Source organism: Bos indicus, chromosome 5 (genome assembly GCF_029378745.1).
Source record: "Bos indicus isolate NIAB-ARS_2022 breed Sahiwal x Tharparkar chromosome 5, NIAB-ARS_B.indTharparkar_mat_pri_1.0, whole genome shotgun sequence".
Lineage (NCBI taxonomy): Eukaryota > Metazoa > Chordata > Mammalia > Artiodactyla > Bovidae > Bos > Bos indicus.
This window is the reverse complement of record NC_091764.1, coordinates 27,447,380-27,463,856: the sequence shown is the minus strand read 5'-3', so window position 1 is coordinate 27,463,856 and position 16,477 is coordinate 27,447,380.

The following is a 16,477-nucleotide window of genomic DNA, read 5'->3' as shown; positions in this document are numbered from 1 at the left end:
GTCCCCAGCCAGCCTGTGAGGACAGCAATCACAGAGGGCCTTAGATGGTTGCTCGATGACTTGGCAGTCAGTTTTCTCAGCACCTTCCAGCAACCCTGAGGGAGAAGCTCTAGCCTTGAGTGGTGATAGGGGTAATAGGGGAGTGAATCCTTGGGGAGACCCTTGCCCTCTCTGAACTGTCAGAACCTGGGGTGAAGCAGCTGGGCCCCTGGGGCAAGGTTCCAGTGAATTGGGCTCACTCTACACAATGCTCCTAAGGATGAAGCTTGGCCTGCGGCCACATTTCTCACCAACTGCTGCTCCTCTGCCTACTTCCCTAGCACCAGACACTAGACAAAGTCTCACAAGCCTCTAGCAGAGTTTCTTCCAGAGGGCCCAGACATGTCTGACAACCTCATGTGTGGACTGGTGTCTTGATTCAACCTTCAGCTTTTCCTTTCCTTTCCTTTCTCATCTTTCTCATCTCTCCCAGCCCTGAAGCTCCATAGCCAAGACTCCCAGACAGGGACCCCCAGAAAAAAACATACCACCTAAATAAAAAACCATGTGCTCCCAGGCAAACCAGCTCCAAGACGGGTCTGCCATACCATTGCCTCTCTCTAACTAGATCATAGCTTCTAAACTTCAAGTCCTACCCATGAGAAAATTCTGGAGGAACCATTAGAGCCATCAACACCACAATGCCCCAGCAAGATGGAACTTCTCAACTGTCTGGATCTATAGGCCTCCGTGTTCTCCACTGATCCATCACCTCCCAAGGCATGGTATGTGCCAAGGAATAAACAAAAGCTCCTTTCACGATGACCCTCTCCCTGCTTCCACCATGCCCTGCTTCCCTCCTCAGCAGCCCAGGAGTCTCAGCCAGTTCCTGAGACTGCCCTAAAGACTTGTCCTACCTGTTGGCCTCCTCACCCTCCAGGCCTGCCCAGAAGGAGCAGCCTCACCATTCAGAGTAGAGAAGACACTCAGCAGCTCTCCATGCCTCGCAGCTGGAATGTCATGATCTATCCAGCCTCTTGGGAAGCCTCCAGCCGCCAGCTGGCCTGGGCATCCCCGAGGACTGGGCCCCCTCACTCTGGTGCCAGCCATGGCATCCTTCAGGTTGGCATGCTGCCATAAGCAGAGAACAATAACACATTATGGTCTGCAGCCATCAGCCGGAACATGACTCCATTGTTCTGAGTCTGAAAAATGATCTCAGCATAACCCTTTGACCAAAGGTTAGCCCTAGTACCTTGCTGAAGAATGGCCTTCTTTTGCTTAAGAACATGAAGTAGCTTCCTGTTGGCCTTAAACTCACCTCCACATTCCTCTGGGTCCGCTTTCCTCATCATCCCTCCTACCATCTATGGTGGGCAGAACAATGGCACCCAGAGCTGTCCATGCCCTAATCCCCAGAACCTGTGAATATGGTGATCTACATGGAAAAGGTAAATTAAGGTGCAGAAGGAATTAAGGTTGTTGATCAGCTGACCTTAAAATTGGTGCCAAAGAATTGATGCTTTCGAGTTGTGGAGCTGGAAAAGACTCTTGAGAGTCTCTTGGAGAGCAAGGAGACCAAACCAGTCAATCCTAAAGGAAATCAACCCTGAATATTCACTGGAAGGACTGAAGCTGAAGCTGAAGCTCCAATATTTGGCCACTTGATGAAGAACTGACTCACTGGAAAAGACTCTGATGCTGGAAAGATTGAGGGCAGGAGGAGAAGAGGGTGACGGAGGATGAGATAGTTGGATGGCATCACTGACTCAATGGACATGAGTTTGAACAAACTGCAGAAGACAGTGAAGGACAGGGAAGCCTGGCGTTCTGGAGTTCGTGGCGTCACAAAGATTCGGACACGACTTAGTGACTAAACAATGACAAACAACTATCCTAAATTATCTAGGTGGGTCCAATGTAATCCTAAAGGCCCTTAAATGTGAAGGAAGGAGGCAGGAGAGGGAAGAGGTCAGAGTGATGTCAAGTGAGAACTTGACTACTATTGTCAACTCTGAAGAAGGGAGTGGGGGCCATGAGCCAAGGACTGTGGCTGCCTTTGAAAAAAAGAAACAGAGTCTTTCCTCAAACCTCCAGGAGACATGCAACCCTGCCAATACCCTGATTTTAGCCCAAGATAGACAGGTCATAGTGGAGAGTTCTGACAAAACGTGGTCCCCTGGAGAAAAGAATGGCGAACCATTTCAGCATTCTTACTTTGAGAACCTCATGAACAGTATGAAAAGGCAAAAAGATATGAAACTGAAAGATGAACTCCCCAGGTTGGTAGGTGCCCAATATGCTACTGGAGAAGAGCAGAGAAATAGCTCTAGGAGGAATGAAGAGGCTGAGCCAAAGCAGAAACAACTCCCAGTTGTGGATGTGTCTGGTGGTGAAAGTAAAGTCTGATGCTGTAAAGAACAATATTGTATAGGAACCTGGAATGTTAGGTCCATGAATCAAGGTAAATTGGAAGTGGTCAAACAGGAGATGGTAAGAGTGAACACTGACATTTTAGGAATCAGTGAACTAAAATGAACTGGAATGGGTGAATTTAACTCAGATTTTGGCCTGGTGATACTCATTTCAGATACCTTGATCTCTAGAACCGTGAAATAAAAAAATCTGTGGTTTTGGCAATTTGTTACAGTTGCAACAGGAAACAGATATCCCATTGCTATCCAAATTCTGCTTTGACCAAGGGACTCTACCCTGTATCCTCCACATCCAGGTTACCCTCCCCCAACTTTAAGACATCTTCCCTGCCTCCTCCACCCAGCCCTGCCTGCCCCTCCCTCTTCCTGAATTCTGCTCCTCAAGGCTCCCCGCCAAAATCTGCCCACTGCCCAGGCTCACCGGTCACCTCAGTTACTTGTCCATCCCACTAGTTGTGTTAATACACAACTGGCCCTGGACTAGGTTACATTCCCCACCTATAGACAGTCCTCTGCGGGTGCATTTTTCTGCCCCAGGGTCTGTACACATTTCATCCACTGCTCTCAGCTTGGAGTTTAGTAGGAATTAGGTCCCTAAGTCCACCTTCCTCCAGACTGATCTTCCCTTCAACCTCTCCTTATCCCATTGCCCAGGGCTCAGCAGGGACCATGCCTGGTGTGGACTGACAGGTGCAGGAGTCCACCCACTGGCTGAGGGCAGAGAAAACCAGGGCTGGAACAGGCCCAGTCTTGGCTTCCTATTTGATGCGAGTGAACCATCAAGTCATGCCTGCTCCACCCTGGGGCCTGGCCTCTTGGTGTGGGCACAGGCTGCTTGGTGAAGATCACCCCTTCTTGCCAGGCTGTCTTCCTGTCTTTTTGAGAGGATTGGCTCCTCAGCAGCTCAGTTAACTTGGCCCATTGTTCCCTTTGTCCACCTTGGGATTTCCCCTTATCACCTGCCAGCTCCAGGTCTTCATGCTGGTGAGGCCAAGAAAGGGAAGATGATGGTTCTTAGGGAAGAGGCTCTGCCAGCTGGTAAGAAATGTGTCTTCCCTAGTAGATGGGCTTGATCACTGCCTCCCTGAGGATGCTGACCTGGTGGACAGATGCTGATGTTTCCTAGGGTTCAGCTGCTTGAGAAGGAGGCAGTCACTAGCTCCTTGAGAGGACACCAGCCTCATCCTTTCCCCAGACAGTCCCCAGAGGGCTTTCCTCAAATAGCACGGGCTCCGTCCATCTGCCCAAAGCCCAATAGCCTTCCTGGTTGGTGAGAACAGAGAACACCTTTGTGTTAGAATTTGGACAGAGGTCTAGTCTTGCAGGAGAACCGGGGTGTGACCAATAGGTCTATCTCATAATGACCTCAGCTGGAAGTGCAAGCTAACACAACTCTGGGCGCTCTGGAGTCATGCCCTCCCCTTGACCTGCACCCTGGTGAGTATTCCCACAGCCGGTGTCCTCCCCACATCCCCACAGATAACTGAGCAGCTGGGCCACGGTTTCCCTGTGGATGGGGGCAGCCCTGAGAGCAGTGGACAGGACAGTAGGTGTTGTCTTGGGTTTGCTCCCTGAAGAAGCCAACGCAGTATGCATATCCTCACTCCCATGCTTTGGGTTCATGGTACCATTGGGCCCTACCTGGTGAGTCAGCTCCATCAATTACCTGCCTCGCTCTGATACCCGATTCCAGCAGGGCCTCAGGCTGGCAGCACGTTGGCCACATGCTTCAAGTTGACACACTCAGATTCAGGCTGCGGTTGTTTTCCATGAACAGAAATCCTGACGAGTCTGATGCAGGATCTGCATCCAAAAATCTCCTGAGGGCTTGGGCGGGGGGGTTGGGGGAGAATAAATACGTGTATATGTATGGCTGAGTCCCCTTGCTGTTCACCTGAAACTATCACCATGTGGTTAACCAGCTATACCCCAGTACAAAATTAAAAGTTTAAAAAAAAGAATCTCCTGAGGGCTGAGGCAGAGAGCACCTTCTATCAGGCTGCAGAGTTTCTATCTTCCTGATCTCCTTCATCTACTCCCAGCTACCAGAACTCACCTTCAGTCGGCCTTCCAAGCATCTCCCCTTGGGCACCAGGGAAGGATGGCCAAGGAGCCACCCTGCCCACTGGGTCTTCAGCCTGCTTCTGAGAACCTTGGTGATCTTTCACCTCCCTTGTTGGAGGGTCATCTTGAACTTGCCAGGAGAGACCAGAGAGGTGCCCTTCCCCAGCCCCACTGGAGGTCAGGGAGGGCGATGTCCTCTCCCCAGATCCACCAGCCCATTTCTGACAGGTCTCACTAGAAGAGAGTTGTTCCTCACTGTGAGCTGAAATCAGTCTCCCTCCAACATCCTGTTCTGTTCTATGGAGCTACACTGAAGAAGATCAATTCTTCTCTCCCTTTGGCAAAATATTTTTATATTAGAGGTCATTTCTCAGTCACCCTCTCTGTGACTCAGAGGACACCAACTCCCGGGAAGAATTGCCTGGTTACCTCCCAAGCTATCTGCACTGCAGCAGCCTGTGCAGGACTGCACTTCTCACCGCCTCAGGAGCTGGCCTCAGCGCCCTTGGCCAAGCCAGCCCTGGGTTGAGACTTCTGGCCTTTCTGCCTGTGCCTCTTTGCTCCTCTCAATAAAGGAAATGGTAACCCACTCCAGTATTCTTGCCTGGAAAATTCCATGGACAGAGGAGTCTGGTGAGCTACAGTTCATGGGGTCACATATGCCTGAGTGCCTGAGCACAGTACGGATACAATTTCTTAAAAATTTCCCAAACTATAGTCATTCAAGTGCCACCCTCAGGATTTTGCCCATGTTTCCAAACTGCTTGAACTGTTATATTCTTTAATATTTTTTTAAAAATTAGCTTGTTTAATATATTTATATTTTAAGGCAACTTTGTTGACTAATGAGTGACATCTTTTTTAATACACATTAAAACAGCACCGGAACCACAAAAGGGCCTGAAATGACTCTGTGCCAGCAGCGCTAGCTGCCAGCCATCTCTGCTTTGGAACAGGAAGAGACCCCCACCCCCTGCTTGCTGGCTTCCTATATCCATTCTCCAGCCATATAGCCAGGCCTTGCTCTCAGCTCTTGAGGCTCAACTCTCACCAAGTGAGGAGCTCCCTGGGGGGCAGTTAGGAGAGACAGGGCCAGAGCCATAACTGGGCTGCTTTACCTTCTCAGAACATCCAGCTGTGAACACGGGCCAACAGGTACACCTGACCCAGAGTCAATGAGGTGGAGAGTCCATTTCTGTAATTACACCACTGAGTGTCTGGAAACCACAAATGAGCGCTTAGAAAGCCAAATTACAGCCCTTAGAGGGTGAGTGTAGCAAGTGGCAGCTTCTGACCGGGCAGTCAAAACAACGGGCTGTGGGCAGGTCAGCCCAGGTGTTTTTCAGAGAAGATGGAGGTAGCTGAGGCTCCAAAGCCCATCCCCAGCTGAGACAGGTAGCGCCTATCAAGAGATGCTGAGAACATGAGAAGATGCTGAGAAGCACTCTGCCCGGCCTCAGAAGAAATTCCTAAAAAGCTACTCATCTTAAGGCATCTGCCACCTCCCCAGGGCACCAGGCTCATAACCATGACCATGCTGGCCAGCCCTCAGGGCGGCCCTAATCACATGGGCATTACGAGCCTTGCGTGGCCTTGACTGTGTCTGGTGGCCCTGCCCAGTCCACAGGGCTGGCTGCCACCTCACCCTTTGCCCTCCCAGCCCCGTATCATTGGTCCCATATGGGGTCCTCCACTGCTCTGAAACACCTCTCCAGTGCCACGGTCTCAGACCTGGCTCCTGAAAACAGACTCAGGCCCTGCAGCAGACTCAAGATGGGGACAGTGAATTTCTTGTCCCCACTCGAGCACTCTGTACCTCATCGGGGTACGAGAGAGTGTGGGGGTTGCTTCTAGCTGGTGGCCAAAAGCCATCTCTCCAGCCCTATGTTTCTTTATTTATATACAACAGGGGTGATAATGGTGCTGCTATTGAGGACTGAATAAGGAAATGCCCTTAAAAGATCCTAGCCCATCATCTGGCACACAAGAAGCCCTCAATAGACAATAGTTCTTATTGTTGTGTGCTGTGTGCTAAGTCGCCCCAGTCATATCCAACTGTTTGCAACCCTATGGACCGTAGCCCACCAGGCTCTTCTGTCCATGGGATTCTCCAGGCAAGAATACTGGAGTGGGTTGCCATGCCCTCCTCCAGGAGCTCTTATCATTATTCCTACCTTCAATGTTTTCTCTGTACTTATTTCCCATCTACTTGATGGGCTCCGCATCACCCCCTGGTCTGCTCCAGTCTCCTGGCCTTCGACATCCAGAGCTTGGCCCAGGTTCCTAGTTCTGCTCCAGTCAGTGTCACAAATGTGAGTCCTATGTCCAGCACCTTACACTTGGACATGAAGGGCTCCTGCTCTGGACTCACTTTGGTGGGCCCTGCTCTGGCCCCTTCCAGCCACCCTCTCCGCACAGAGCAAGGAGTCTGCATGCCCACAGGGACAAGTTCATCTGAAGTCACACTCCCCTTCTAGATCAGCTTAAGTAACCAAGACCTTGGAATTCCCTGCCCCATAACCCCAGCCTGTGTGGGCCTCTTCCCAGCACCATCCTCAGAGCACAGACTGCTTTGCTGGTGGGCACTCCTCCGGGTTGCTTGCAGCTCCAACTGAAGCTTGGGAGTGTAGGCTGGGATTTACAGTAAGGACAGAGCCAGAGGTAGGAAGGGAAAGGGGCAGACTATAGACAGGAGCTGTAGTGCTGTCTGCAGCCTCATTCTGACCTGGGACTCTGAGGAGTCCAAGAATACTCCATTTGAGCCTGGCCTGCCATTTGTTGCAGACCAAAGTCTGGATATCTTTGCAGGAGCAAGGTGGTCTCTGCCAGCTCCTTGGTCACCAGCCTGGAGACATTTTGGAAACCTAGTCTTTGGCTCAGTGATCGGTGCTACCTGGGTGCCTGGGGAGGCTGCCTGGAGCTCTCAAGAAATCTCCAGATGGTGGAACTTGTTGACTGTATTTGGCTTGATCCTTCAGGGTCTCTGGGCTATGGGCTAGGACATGAAGAGAAGTTTCTGGGATCTCCCTACCATGACAGTAGATGCAAAACTGATGTGTGCAAACACCTGGGCCCTCTCTCAGAGGCTAATGCAAGCTAGTAATTCTGTCAGGTGTTTTCACTGTTTCTTCATAAGTGTTTTATAGTATTATCTCCATTTTCTATGGCCTTTATTGAAGATGCCTTTTTGAGAATTCTGCACCCAAGCATGTTTGTACAAAGAGAAAGATTTTAGGTTTGTTTTCGTCAATGATTATCCTACACTCAAGCATCTGGAAATAAGTGCTAAGTGGGATAATTATACAAATGGGTGAGTATGGACATGAATGCATTAATTACATATATCCTTATCTATATCCTTTCACATGGATCTGATTTTCCCATCTGCTAGCTGTGTGACCTTAGGCAAGTTACTTACCCACTCTAAGCCTTAGGTTCCTCATCTAGTAGCTCTCTGGATAAACCCTAAGAACCCTTCCACCCCTAACACCCTGGTACTTACCCTCTTTGGTCTTCCTTCCTCATTCTGCCGTCACGCCAGGGCACTTGCTTCCTTCCAAAGGGTTCTTCCTGTTCCTGCCCCTCTACTTTTGCCTTCACTGTTCCTGATACCTAGGATTTCCTTATTCCACATCTCTATGTACTGAGAAAAGCATTTTTCAAGGTAACACAAATGCCACTTCATCCAGGGAGCCACCACTCCCACTCATCTTGCAAGAAGACTCATTCTGGAAGCTGGAATGGAACCATTCACTCAGCCCAATCCTCTGATTTAAAGACAAGGCCAATGAGGGCAAAATGAGGCAGCAACCTAGAGAAAGAAGCAAATGTCCTTTTAACTCTCCACCTCTGGAGTCCACAACCCTTGGAGCCACCATTATAGCTTGACTTGTTATTGTTTCTGTAGGTCTCTACGCATCCCTTACATCACAAGACTTCTGAGGGCCAGAGTCCTATTGTGTTCATTCTATTCCTCACCACCATTCCCACCCTGCACCAGCTATCTGTATATGTGAATAGCATTAGCTCACATGAATACAGAGACTGACAAGTCCCAAAATCTGCAGTTGCCAAGCTGGAGATTGAGGAGAGCCAGTGGTATAGTTCCAGGTTCTGTTTGAAGGTCTAAGATCTAGCAAAACTCATGGCGTAAATTCCAGTCCTAGAAAGAAGATCAGTGTTCCAGCTGATATAACCAAGTTTTTTCTTAGTCAGCATTTTTCTTCTATTTGGGTCTTCGGCTGATTGGATGAGGCCCACCCACATTGGGAAGAACATCTGCTTTATTCTGCCTACCAAAGATTCATAGGTAAATCTCATCTAGAAACACCCTCACAACAACCCAGCACTAATGTTTGACCCAATGTCTGGGGACTTTGTGACCCAGTCAGGGTGATTCATAAAAATAATCAATAAATGTCTGTTTTGTTTAACAAAGAAAAATCTCATTTTGATCCCTGCTGAAAACTCACATGTCCCATTTGAAAGCTCCCTTTGTTCTGATCTTTGACTAGTGTTATGCTGGACCAAGTTCTACTGGCTTATAACAGCCAACTGATAAATTTTCAAGAGCTTCGTGAGTTGGTTTTCAAACACAGCTGTAATTCAAATTAAATTATATATACTCAGAATTAAATAAATTAAATCAAAAGGAAAAGTAAAAAAGGCTTAAAACTGATAACTTCCTAACTATTTTACTACTCTCTAAGCTCTTGAGGTTATTTACATCTGTGGAATCTGTAGAGTGGAAATACTGGGTTAGCCAAAAATTTTGTTCGAATTTTTCCATAAAACGGCTCTAAGTAACACTTAGTTGTCCTTAACTTCTTTCAAAATACTTTTGTTAGATTGTTTTGTGACAGCTGTCATATCAGGGTGCACTTAAAAGGATTATCAAACTTGGTGAATTTTTTTGTATAGCCATTTTAATTTTGAAGATGGAAGACAAAAGCAACATTTTTGGCGTATTATGCCTTATTATTTCAAGAAAGGTAAAAATGTAACCGAAACACAAAAAAACCCACATTTGTACAGTGTATGAAGAAGGCGCTGTGACTGGGCATTTCAAAAGTATTTTGGGAAGTTTCATGCTGGAGATTTCTCACAGGATGATGCTCCACTGTCGAGTAGACCAGCTGAAATTGACAGCAATCAAATCAAGACATTAACTGAGAACAATCAACATTATATCACTCGGGAGATAGCTGATATACTCAAAATATCCAAATCAAGTGTTGAAAATCATTTGCACCAGCTAAAGGCTATGGTTTTTCCTGTGGTCATGTATGGATGTGAGAACTGGACTGTGAAGAAGGCTGAGTGCCGAAGAATTGATGCTTTTGAACTGTGGTGTTGGAGAAGACTCTTGAGAGTCCCTTGGACTGCAAGGAGATCCAACCAGTCCATTCTGAAGGAGATCAGCCCTGGGATTTCTTTGGAAGGAATGATGCTAAAGCTGAAACTCCAGTACTTTGGCCACCTCATGCGAAGAGTTGACTCATTGGAAAAGACTCTGATGCTGGGAGGGATTGGGGGCAGGAGGAGAAGGGGACGATAGAGGATGAGATGGCTGGATGGCATGACTGACTCGATGGACGTGAGTCTGGGTGAATTCCAGGAGTTGGTAATGGACAGGGAAGCCTGGCATGCTGCGATTCATGGGGTCGCAAAGAGTCGGACACGACTGAGCGACTAAACTGAACTGAAACTGAATGTTAATCTCTTTGATGTTTGGGTTCCACATACATAAGGTAAAAAAAAAAAAAAAAAAAAAAAACTTCTTGACCATATTTCCGCATGCAGTTATCTATTGAACCACCACCAACCACACCAACGGCCGGTCTTCATCCAATGAAGGTGATGTTGTGTATATGGTGTGGTTGGAAGGGAATCCTCTATTACGAGCTCCTTCTGGAAAACCAAATGAGTAATTCCAACAAGTACTGTTCCCAATTAGACCAATTGAAGGCAGCACTCTACAAAAAACATCAGGAATTAGCCAACAGAAAATGCATTATCTTCCATCAGGGTAATGCGAGACTGTATGTTTCTTTGATGGCCAGACATAAACTGTTACAGGTTGGCTGAGAAGTCCTGATTCATTCACTGTATTCACCAGACATCACACCTTCAGATTTTCATTTATTTTTGTCTTTATGAAATTCTCTTAATGTAAAAAATTTTCAATTCCTTGGAAGATTGTAAAAGGCACAGAACCATTCTTCGCTCAAAAAGATAAAAAGTTTTGGGGAAATGGAATTATGAAGTTGAATGAAAAATGGTGGAAGGTAGTGGAACAAAATGATGAATATGTTGTTCAATAAAGTTCTTGGTGAAAATGAAAGATGTGTCTTTTATTTTTACTTAAAAACCAAAGGAATTTTTTGGCCAATCCTATACTGTACAATGATGAGCTGTTGCACATTTCTGCAGCTCTGAGATCACGGACATCATGTTGGCAGCTTGAAACCACTACTGTGGGAGGAGTCACACCAAAGGAATCATCAAACACTGCAAACCAGAGCTTAGTCTACTGTTTTTCATTTTTTTTTTTTTTTTGTATTTTAAGTTGAAATATATGTGACATATAACATTATATTTGTTTTAGGTGTACAAAAAATGACTATATATCTATATATACACACTATATATATGTGTGCATATATGCACATACCTATATGTATCAATACATGTGTGTACAAAATTGATTGTTTTGTTAATTGTCTAGAACTATACTGTCAGAGAAGGCAATGGCACCCCACTCCAGTACTCTTGCCTGGAAAATCCCGTGGACAGAGGAGCCTGGTAGGCTGCAGTCCATGAGGTCGCTAAGAGTCAAACATGACTGAGTGACTTCACTTTCACTTTTCACTTTCATGCATTGGAGAAGGAAATGGCAACCCACTCCAGTGTTCTTGCCTGGAGAAACCCTGGGACGGGGGAGCCTGGTGGGCTGCCGTCTATGGGATCGCACAGAGTCGGACACGACTGAAGCTACTTAGCAGCATACTGTCTACCACAGTTGCCTCTAGCCCCATGTGACTACTGAGCACTTGAAATGTGGGTGGTTCACATTTCAAAATGTTGTATATGTAAAATGCACATTGGATTTTGAAGACTTAGTATGAAAAAAAGAATATCAAATATTCCATGAATCATTCTTATATTGGTTATACGTTGAAACGATAATATTTTGCATATATCAGGTTAAGTAAATACATTATTAAAAAGAATTTCAGCTATTTTTCTAGTGTGGCTACCAGAAAGTTTTACACTATGTATCTGGCTTGCATTGCACTTCTGTTGGACGGCTCTGGTCTAGGTTTAATGAAGTGATGGTAAAAATGTCATGCAGATGAAACTTAAAAGTGTGTCATGTTCATAACCATTACACTATGCATAGCAAAAAAAAACAACAACCAAATAATCTTCCAGTATTCAAAACCTTTTCCCTGATTCAGCCATTCACATCACTGGGTAGCAAGGAAAGCTCTAAAGCCATGTTCCTTGTTCCACTTCAATCTTAATCATTAGCATGAAAATATGAACTGACTAATGTTCCTGTCGGAACTGTACTTGTTGGTAAGTTGTGGTTAACAGACTGGCGGTTAGCCAAGAGCTTAGGCAAAATCAATTGAAAGTATTTCATGAGATTCAGGAGGTTTTATAGTTTATAATGAAGAGTATTGAATATTTTATTATTTATAAATTGCATGTTATACACCTCGTTGCTGTTGTTCAGTTGCTAAGTGGTGTCCGACTCTTTTGTGATCCCATGACCTGTAGGCTGTCAGTCTCCTCTGTCCATGGGATTTTCCAGGCAAGGATACTGGAGTGGGTTGCCATATCCTTCTCCAAGCGATCTTCCTTATCCATAGACCAGCATCTCCTGCATTGGCAGGCGGATTCTTTACCACTGAGCCACCCAGGAAGCCCCATAAAAACACTTTATGTATCACTAAAACATAAAAATGTTTATGTACATGTATGTGTTATACATATGTACATATATGCATTTGTGTGTATATATTCGTGTGTGTGTATTTACGTATACACATTTTTTCTCGAAGAGCTGATTAAGCTTTAACCAGCACACCACTGTCTCTGACCCTCCTGCACCCAGATCCTGCCCATTGTCCCCCCCTATCCTTCACTTTCCAAATGTGCAGACTTCAGCAATGTGACTGGTGGATCCTCCCCCTCCCATCTCCAAACCCTCCTCCCTCTCTCCCACCAGGCTTTGTTCCTCTCAGGATGTCTTTTTTCAGCCTATTCTCCTCTTACCCATCCTGGATCATAGCCCAGTTTCCAGACACCGGCCCTGAATAGTCAATCATGGTGTCATGGAGTTTCCATTTCCAGGCTTGGTTCTTAGCCCAAGCCCTGCCTGCCTGCTCTTGCCCTGAGACCCTCGCCACTGGAAGTCAGCTTTGGCAGTGACTTCTGGCACACCTGGCCCTGCGGGATGAAAGGTGGCCATTCCCAGTCCAGTCAAAGACAGGTCTTCAGGGAGGCAGAGAGGTGGGCTGAGCTGCAGCAAGGGGTGTGGTGCGGGGGAGTAGCCTTCAGAGTTCTGCAAGCATGACTCTGCGGGTGTCTTCTTCCCACCATCATCAAAAACAGCAAGTTCACCTGGAGACAGTTCTGTCCTGATCACTGCACAGGGAGACATGGACCTCCCAGGCTCTGCCCACCAGGGACCCTGGAGAAGATACCTCCAGCACTGAGACTACTAATAAATAACCAGGAGGCCCTGGGGGAAATGTAGCAATCCTGTTTCAAGTAAGCCACAAACTTAGCAACATCTACATGATAGGAGAAAGGCAAAGTTTTAGGAGGAAACTCCAGGGGTTTGGTTCAGGAAAAAGTCCAGGGGCAAAAGCTCCATTCTGGTGGGGTGAGACTGAGAAAGAAGCCATGGGCTCTGTAGACCTGGATTAGTTCCCTGGAGGAGGCAGTTTCAGAAACAGGCTCAAACATATCAGTCTGACGTGTGCATGGCTAAGTCGCTTCAGTTGTGTCCAACTCTTTGAGACCCTATGGACTGTAGCCCACCAGGCTCCTCTGTCCGTGGGATTCTCTAGGTAAGCATACTGTGGGTTTCCATGCCCTCCTCCAGGGGATCTTCTTGACCCAGGGATCAAACCCGCATCTCTTATGTCTCCTGCATTGGCAAGTGGGTTCTTTACCACTAACATCAATGCCAAAGAAGGGAAATGCCAAAGAAGGGACTCGCTGCTGGGAAGTCAAATTAGGATCGGAGTCCCAGTGAACCTCTAAAAGTTATCGGTGGTTTCCTAGCTATCATTGTTCCTAATAACAATAACAATAATAGCTAACATTTATTATGGGCCTGGCATTTTTATGTCTCAGCCACTACAAAAACAGGAGGTGGTTATTATTTTCATTTTTGCAGAAGAGGAAGCAGGCATAGGGAACAAGTTTCTTGGTGTGGGCGCAGCCCTGCAGGGTGGACCAACAGCCCACTCCTCCCTTCCCCTCTCGCCACATTCCTTGTGCAGGATCGTCATTGTCATCAGTCCTTTCATCCTGCAGCTCATGCTCCTTTTCTACAGACTTCCCTTTTATTATTGTTCCTTTTGATGATTTTCTCAATGTCGTGTCATTGACAGAGTGCTTTTACGCTCATCATTTGGATGAGGGGCTCAGATAGGAAGAGGTTGTACAATAAATGCTGAAGCAGTTTTCACTGGTCTGGAGCTAAGGGAGAAAGATAAGTATGGTGCAATAAGTTTCTTGTGTGGCTGACTTTGTTTAAACTCAAGGGCTGATCTTGTTCTGAGAGCATGTGCCTCCTACTGTTAAATGGTCCTTTTCTTTTTTGAAACAATAAAGGCAGTCAATGGTCATTGATCCCATTTTGGCCCAATTAGAAGCTGGCAGCCTTAGCATCTTATTTGAAATCCTGCTGGATCGTGGACTCTGAACTGTTCACACTGTCATCACTTACATCTTTCAAGCAGGGGGCAATTAATCAAGTGCTCTTAGGGCCTCTGAGAAACTACAAAGGATCCTCAAAGGGTGGTACCCAACCCCCACCACCTCTGACTGTGGAGGAAAGGGAGTCAGAGGGAACGCTGGGCCTGGGCTGACCTGCCAGCTGATGATGTGCAGAGAGAACACCCCAATCTTTCTGGCTCCAGAGGGTGCAGTGTCCCCACCAATCCTCCTTTGCAAACCTGCCTTAGCCTGCATGGGGCCCCTTGCCCTGACTCTCTATTTGCTGACTTGAAATGTGGGGACTGGAGGTGGGGGGGTGGGTGGGGAGTCAGACAGGAATCTTCCCACCATCTACCCTGTCCCATCCGTCCTTTGGGCAGTCAAAGCCATGATTCATCCACCTCTTATTTGCTTCGAGGATTTTCTATGACAACCTGGAGGCCCCTCTTTCCTGATTTGGCTGGATTCCAAGGCTATCTATGAGCTCTTCAAACAAACAAAAGAGTCAGGACCAAGTGAGAGGAGCTAGTTCATACAGCATAAATTTATTTTCTATTTCTCCTAAAGGAAAGACTCCTTGGCTCCTCTGTGCTTCTCATTTACCTCCTCTGTGGCCTATTCTTCATTTTTGGATGGCTTTTTCTCCCTCTTCCACAAACACTGGCCGTGCACAGTGATTGTATTCAGTCTAGAATGGTGGGACAGAAATAGCTAAGGCAGAGAGACTCTCAGACTTGAAAATGTCCCATCTTCTCAAGTGGTGTTGATCAGCCCTCAGTTGATAAGATTTGGGCCAGTGGGGTTAGGCCATGGGCCCCAAGGATCTCCAGCCCTGAGAGGCAGCAGGTGAGTAAGCCAGAGGAGAAACAGTCTTCACTGCCGGGCAAGATGACACACGCATGATAGGGAGCCAGGGTCCTGGATGGCTTGAGGGGTGGTGGTCAGAGAGGAAGCAGAACTTTTCCAAGGTCAAGTGGTGAGACATGAGGTCTCCTGAGTCTCCTCTGAAGATGCTCAGGAAAACTAAAGATACCCCTGTCATAGTGGTGGCAGAGGTGGCAGCCATCCTCAGCTGGCTGGACTGGCCACCATACCGATGTCTAGGCAAATGACAGGGACCAGAAGCACTAACTTGCATGGCCGGGCTGTCTCCTTCTTGTATCTCCAGATTCTTCTTGCTGATCTAGGATTTCATTTTGATGCTTCTGCTCCCAGAGCCCAGACAGCTTCTCAAGATAAACTGCCCACTCTAGTCTGCTTCAGTTCCATTCCTTCCAAAACCTCTTCCACCCCTGTCCACTTAGCCCACCTCCACCACCTCTTCAGGGCTTCCCTGGTGGCTCAGATGGTAAAGAATCCAACTGCAATGCAGGAGACACAGATTTGATCCCCGGGTCAGGAAGTTCCTCTGGAGAAGGAAATGGCTACCCATTTCAGTATTCTTGCCTGGAGAATTCCATGGACGGAGGAGCCTGTCAGGCTACAGTCCATGGGGTTGCACAGATTTGGACAAGACTGAACGACTAAGCACTCACCACCTCTTCATCACCCCCACCTGCTCCTGATCCAGGGCCGCCACCACCCCTGGCTGCCTCTAGCATGGGAGACCAGGATCAAGAGAAGTTTGATCAAGGTACTGCCCTAAAGACCCCCAACATTGAGGGGATGGGCCCCTGTGACTGACCAGTGACTGTGGGGCCACAGCTTCTGCAGGAAGCTGGCAGTATGTAAAACTGAGATGGCCTAATGGCAATCAGGAGGTGAAAAGGGAACCCAGCCCAGTGCCAAGGACTCAGAGACATCAGGCTTCCGATGACAGAACACTATGAAAGTTCCAACAGAGAATGGGCAGGGAGCCCGTGGGATGTCAGGGTAGGGTGGGAACAAATGCACAGCAGCTGGGTGGGCAGAGGCAGGCCGTTCCCACGCCAGGCAGGGTGGCAATGTGGAAAGAGTGTGGGCTCTGGGAGACGGAGCTCATGGAATCCTGGCTCCAGGTACTGCTCAGTGGCCTTGGATTTAGCATGTCAGTCTTAGGA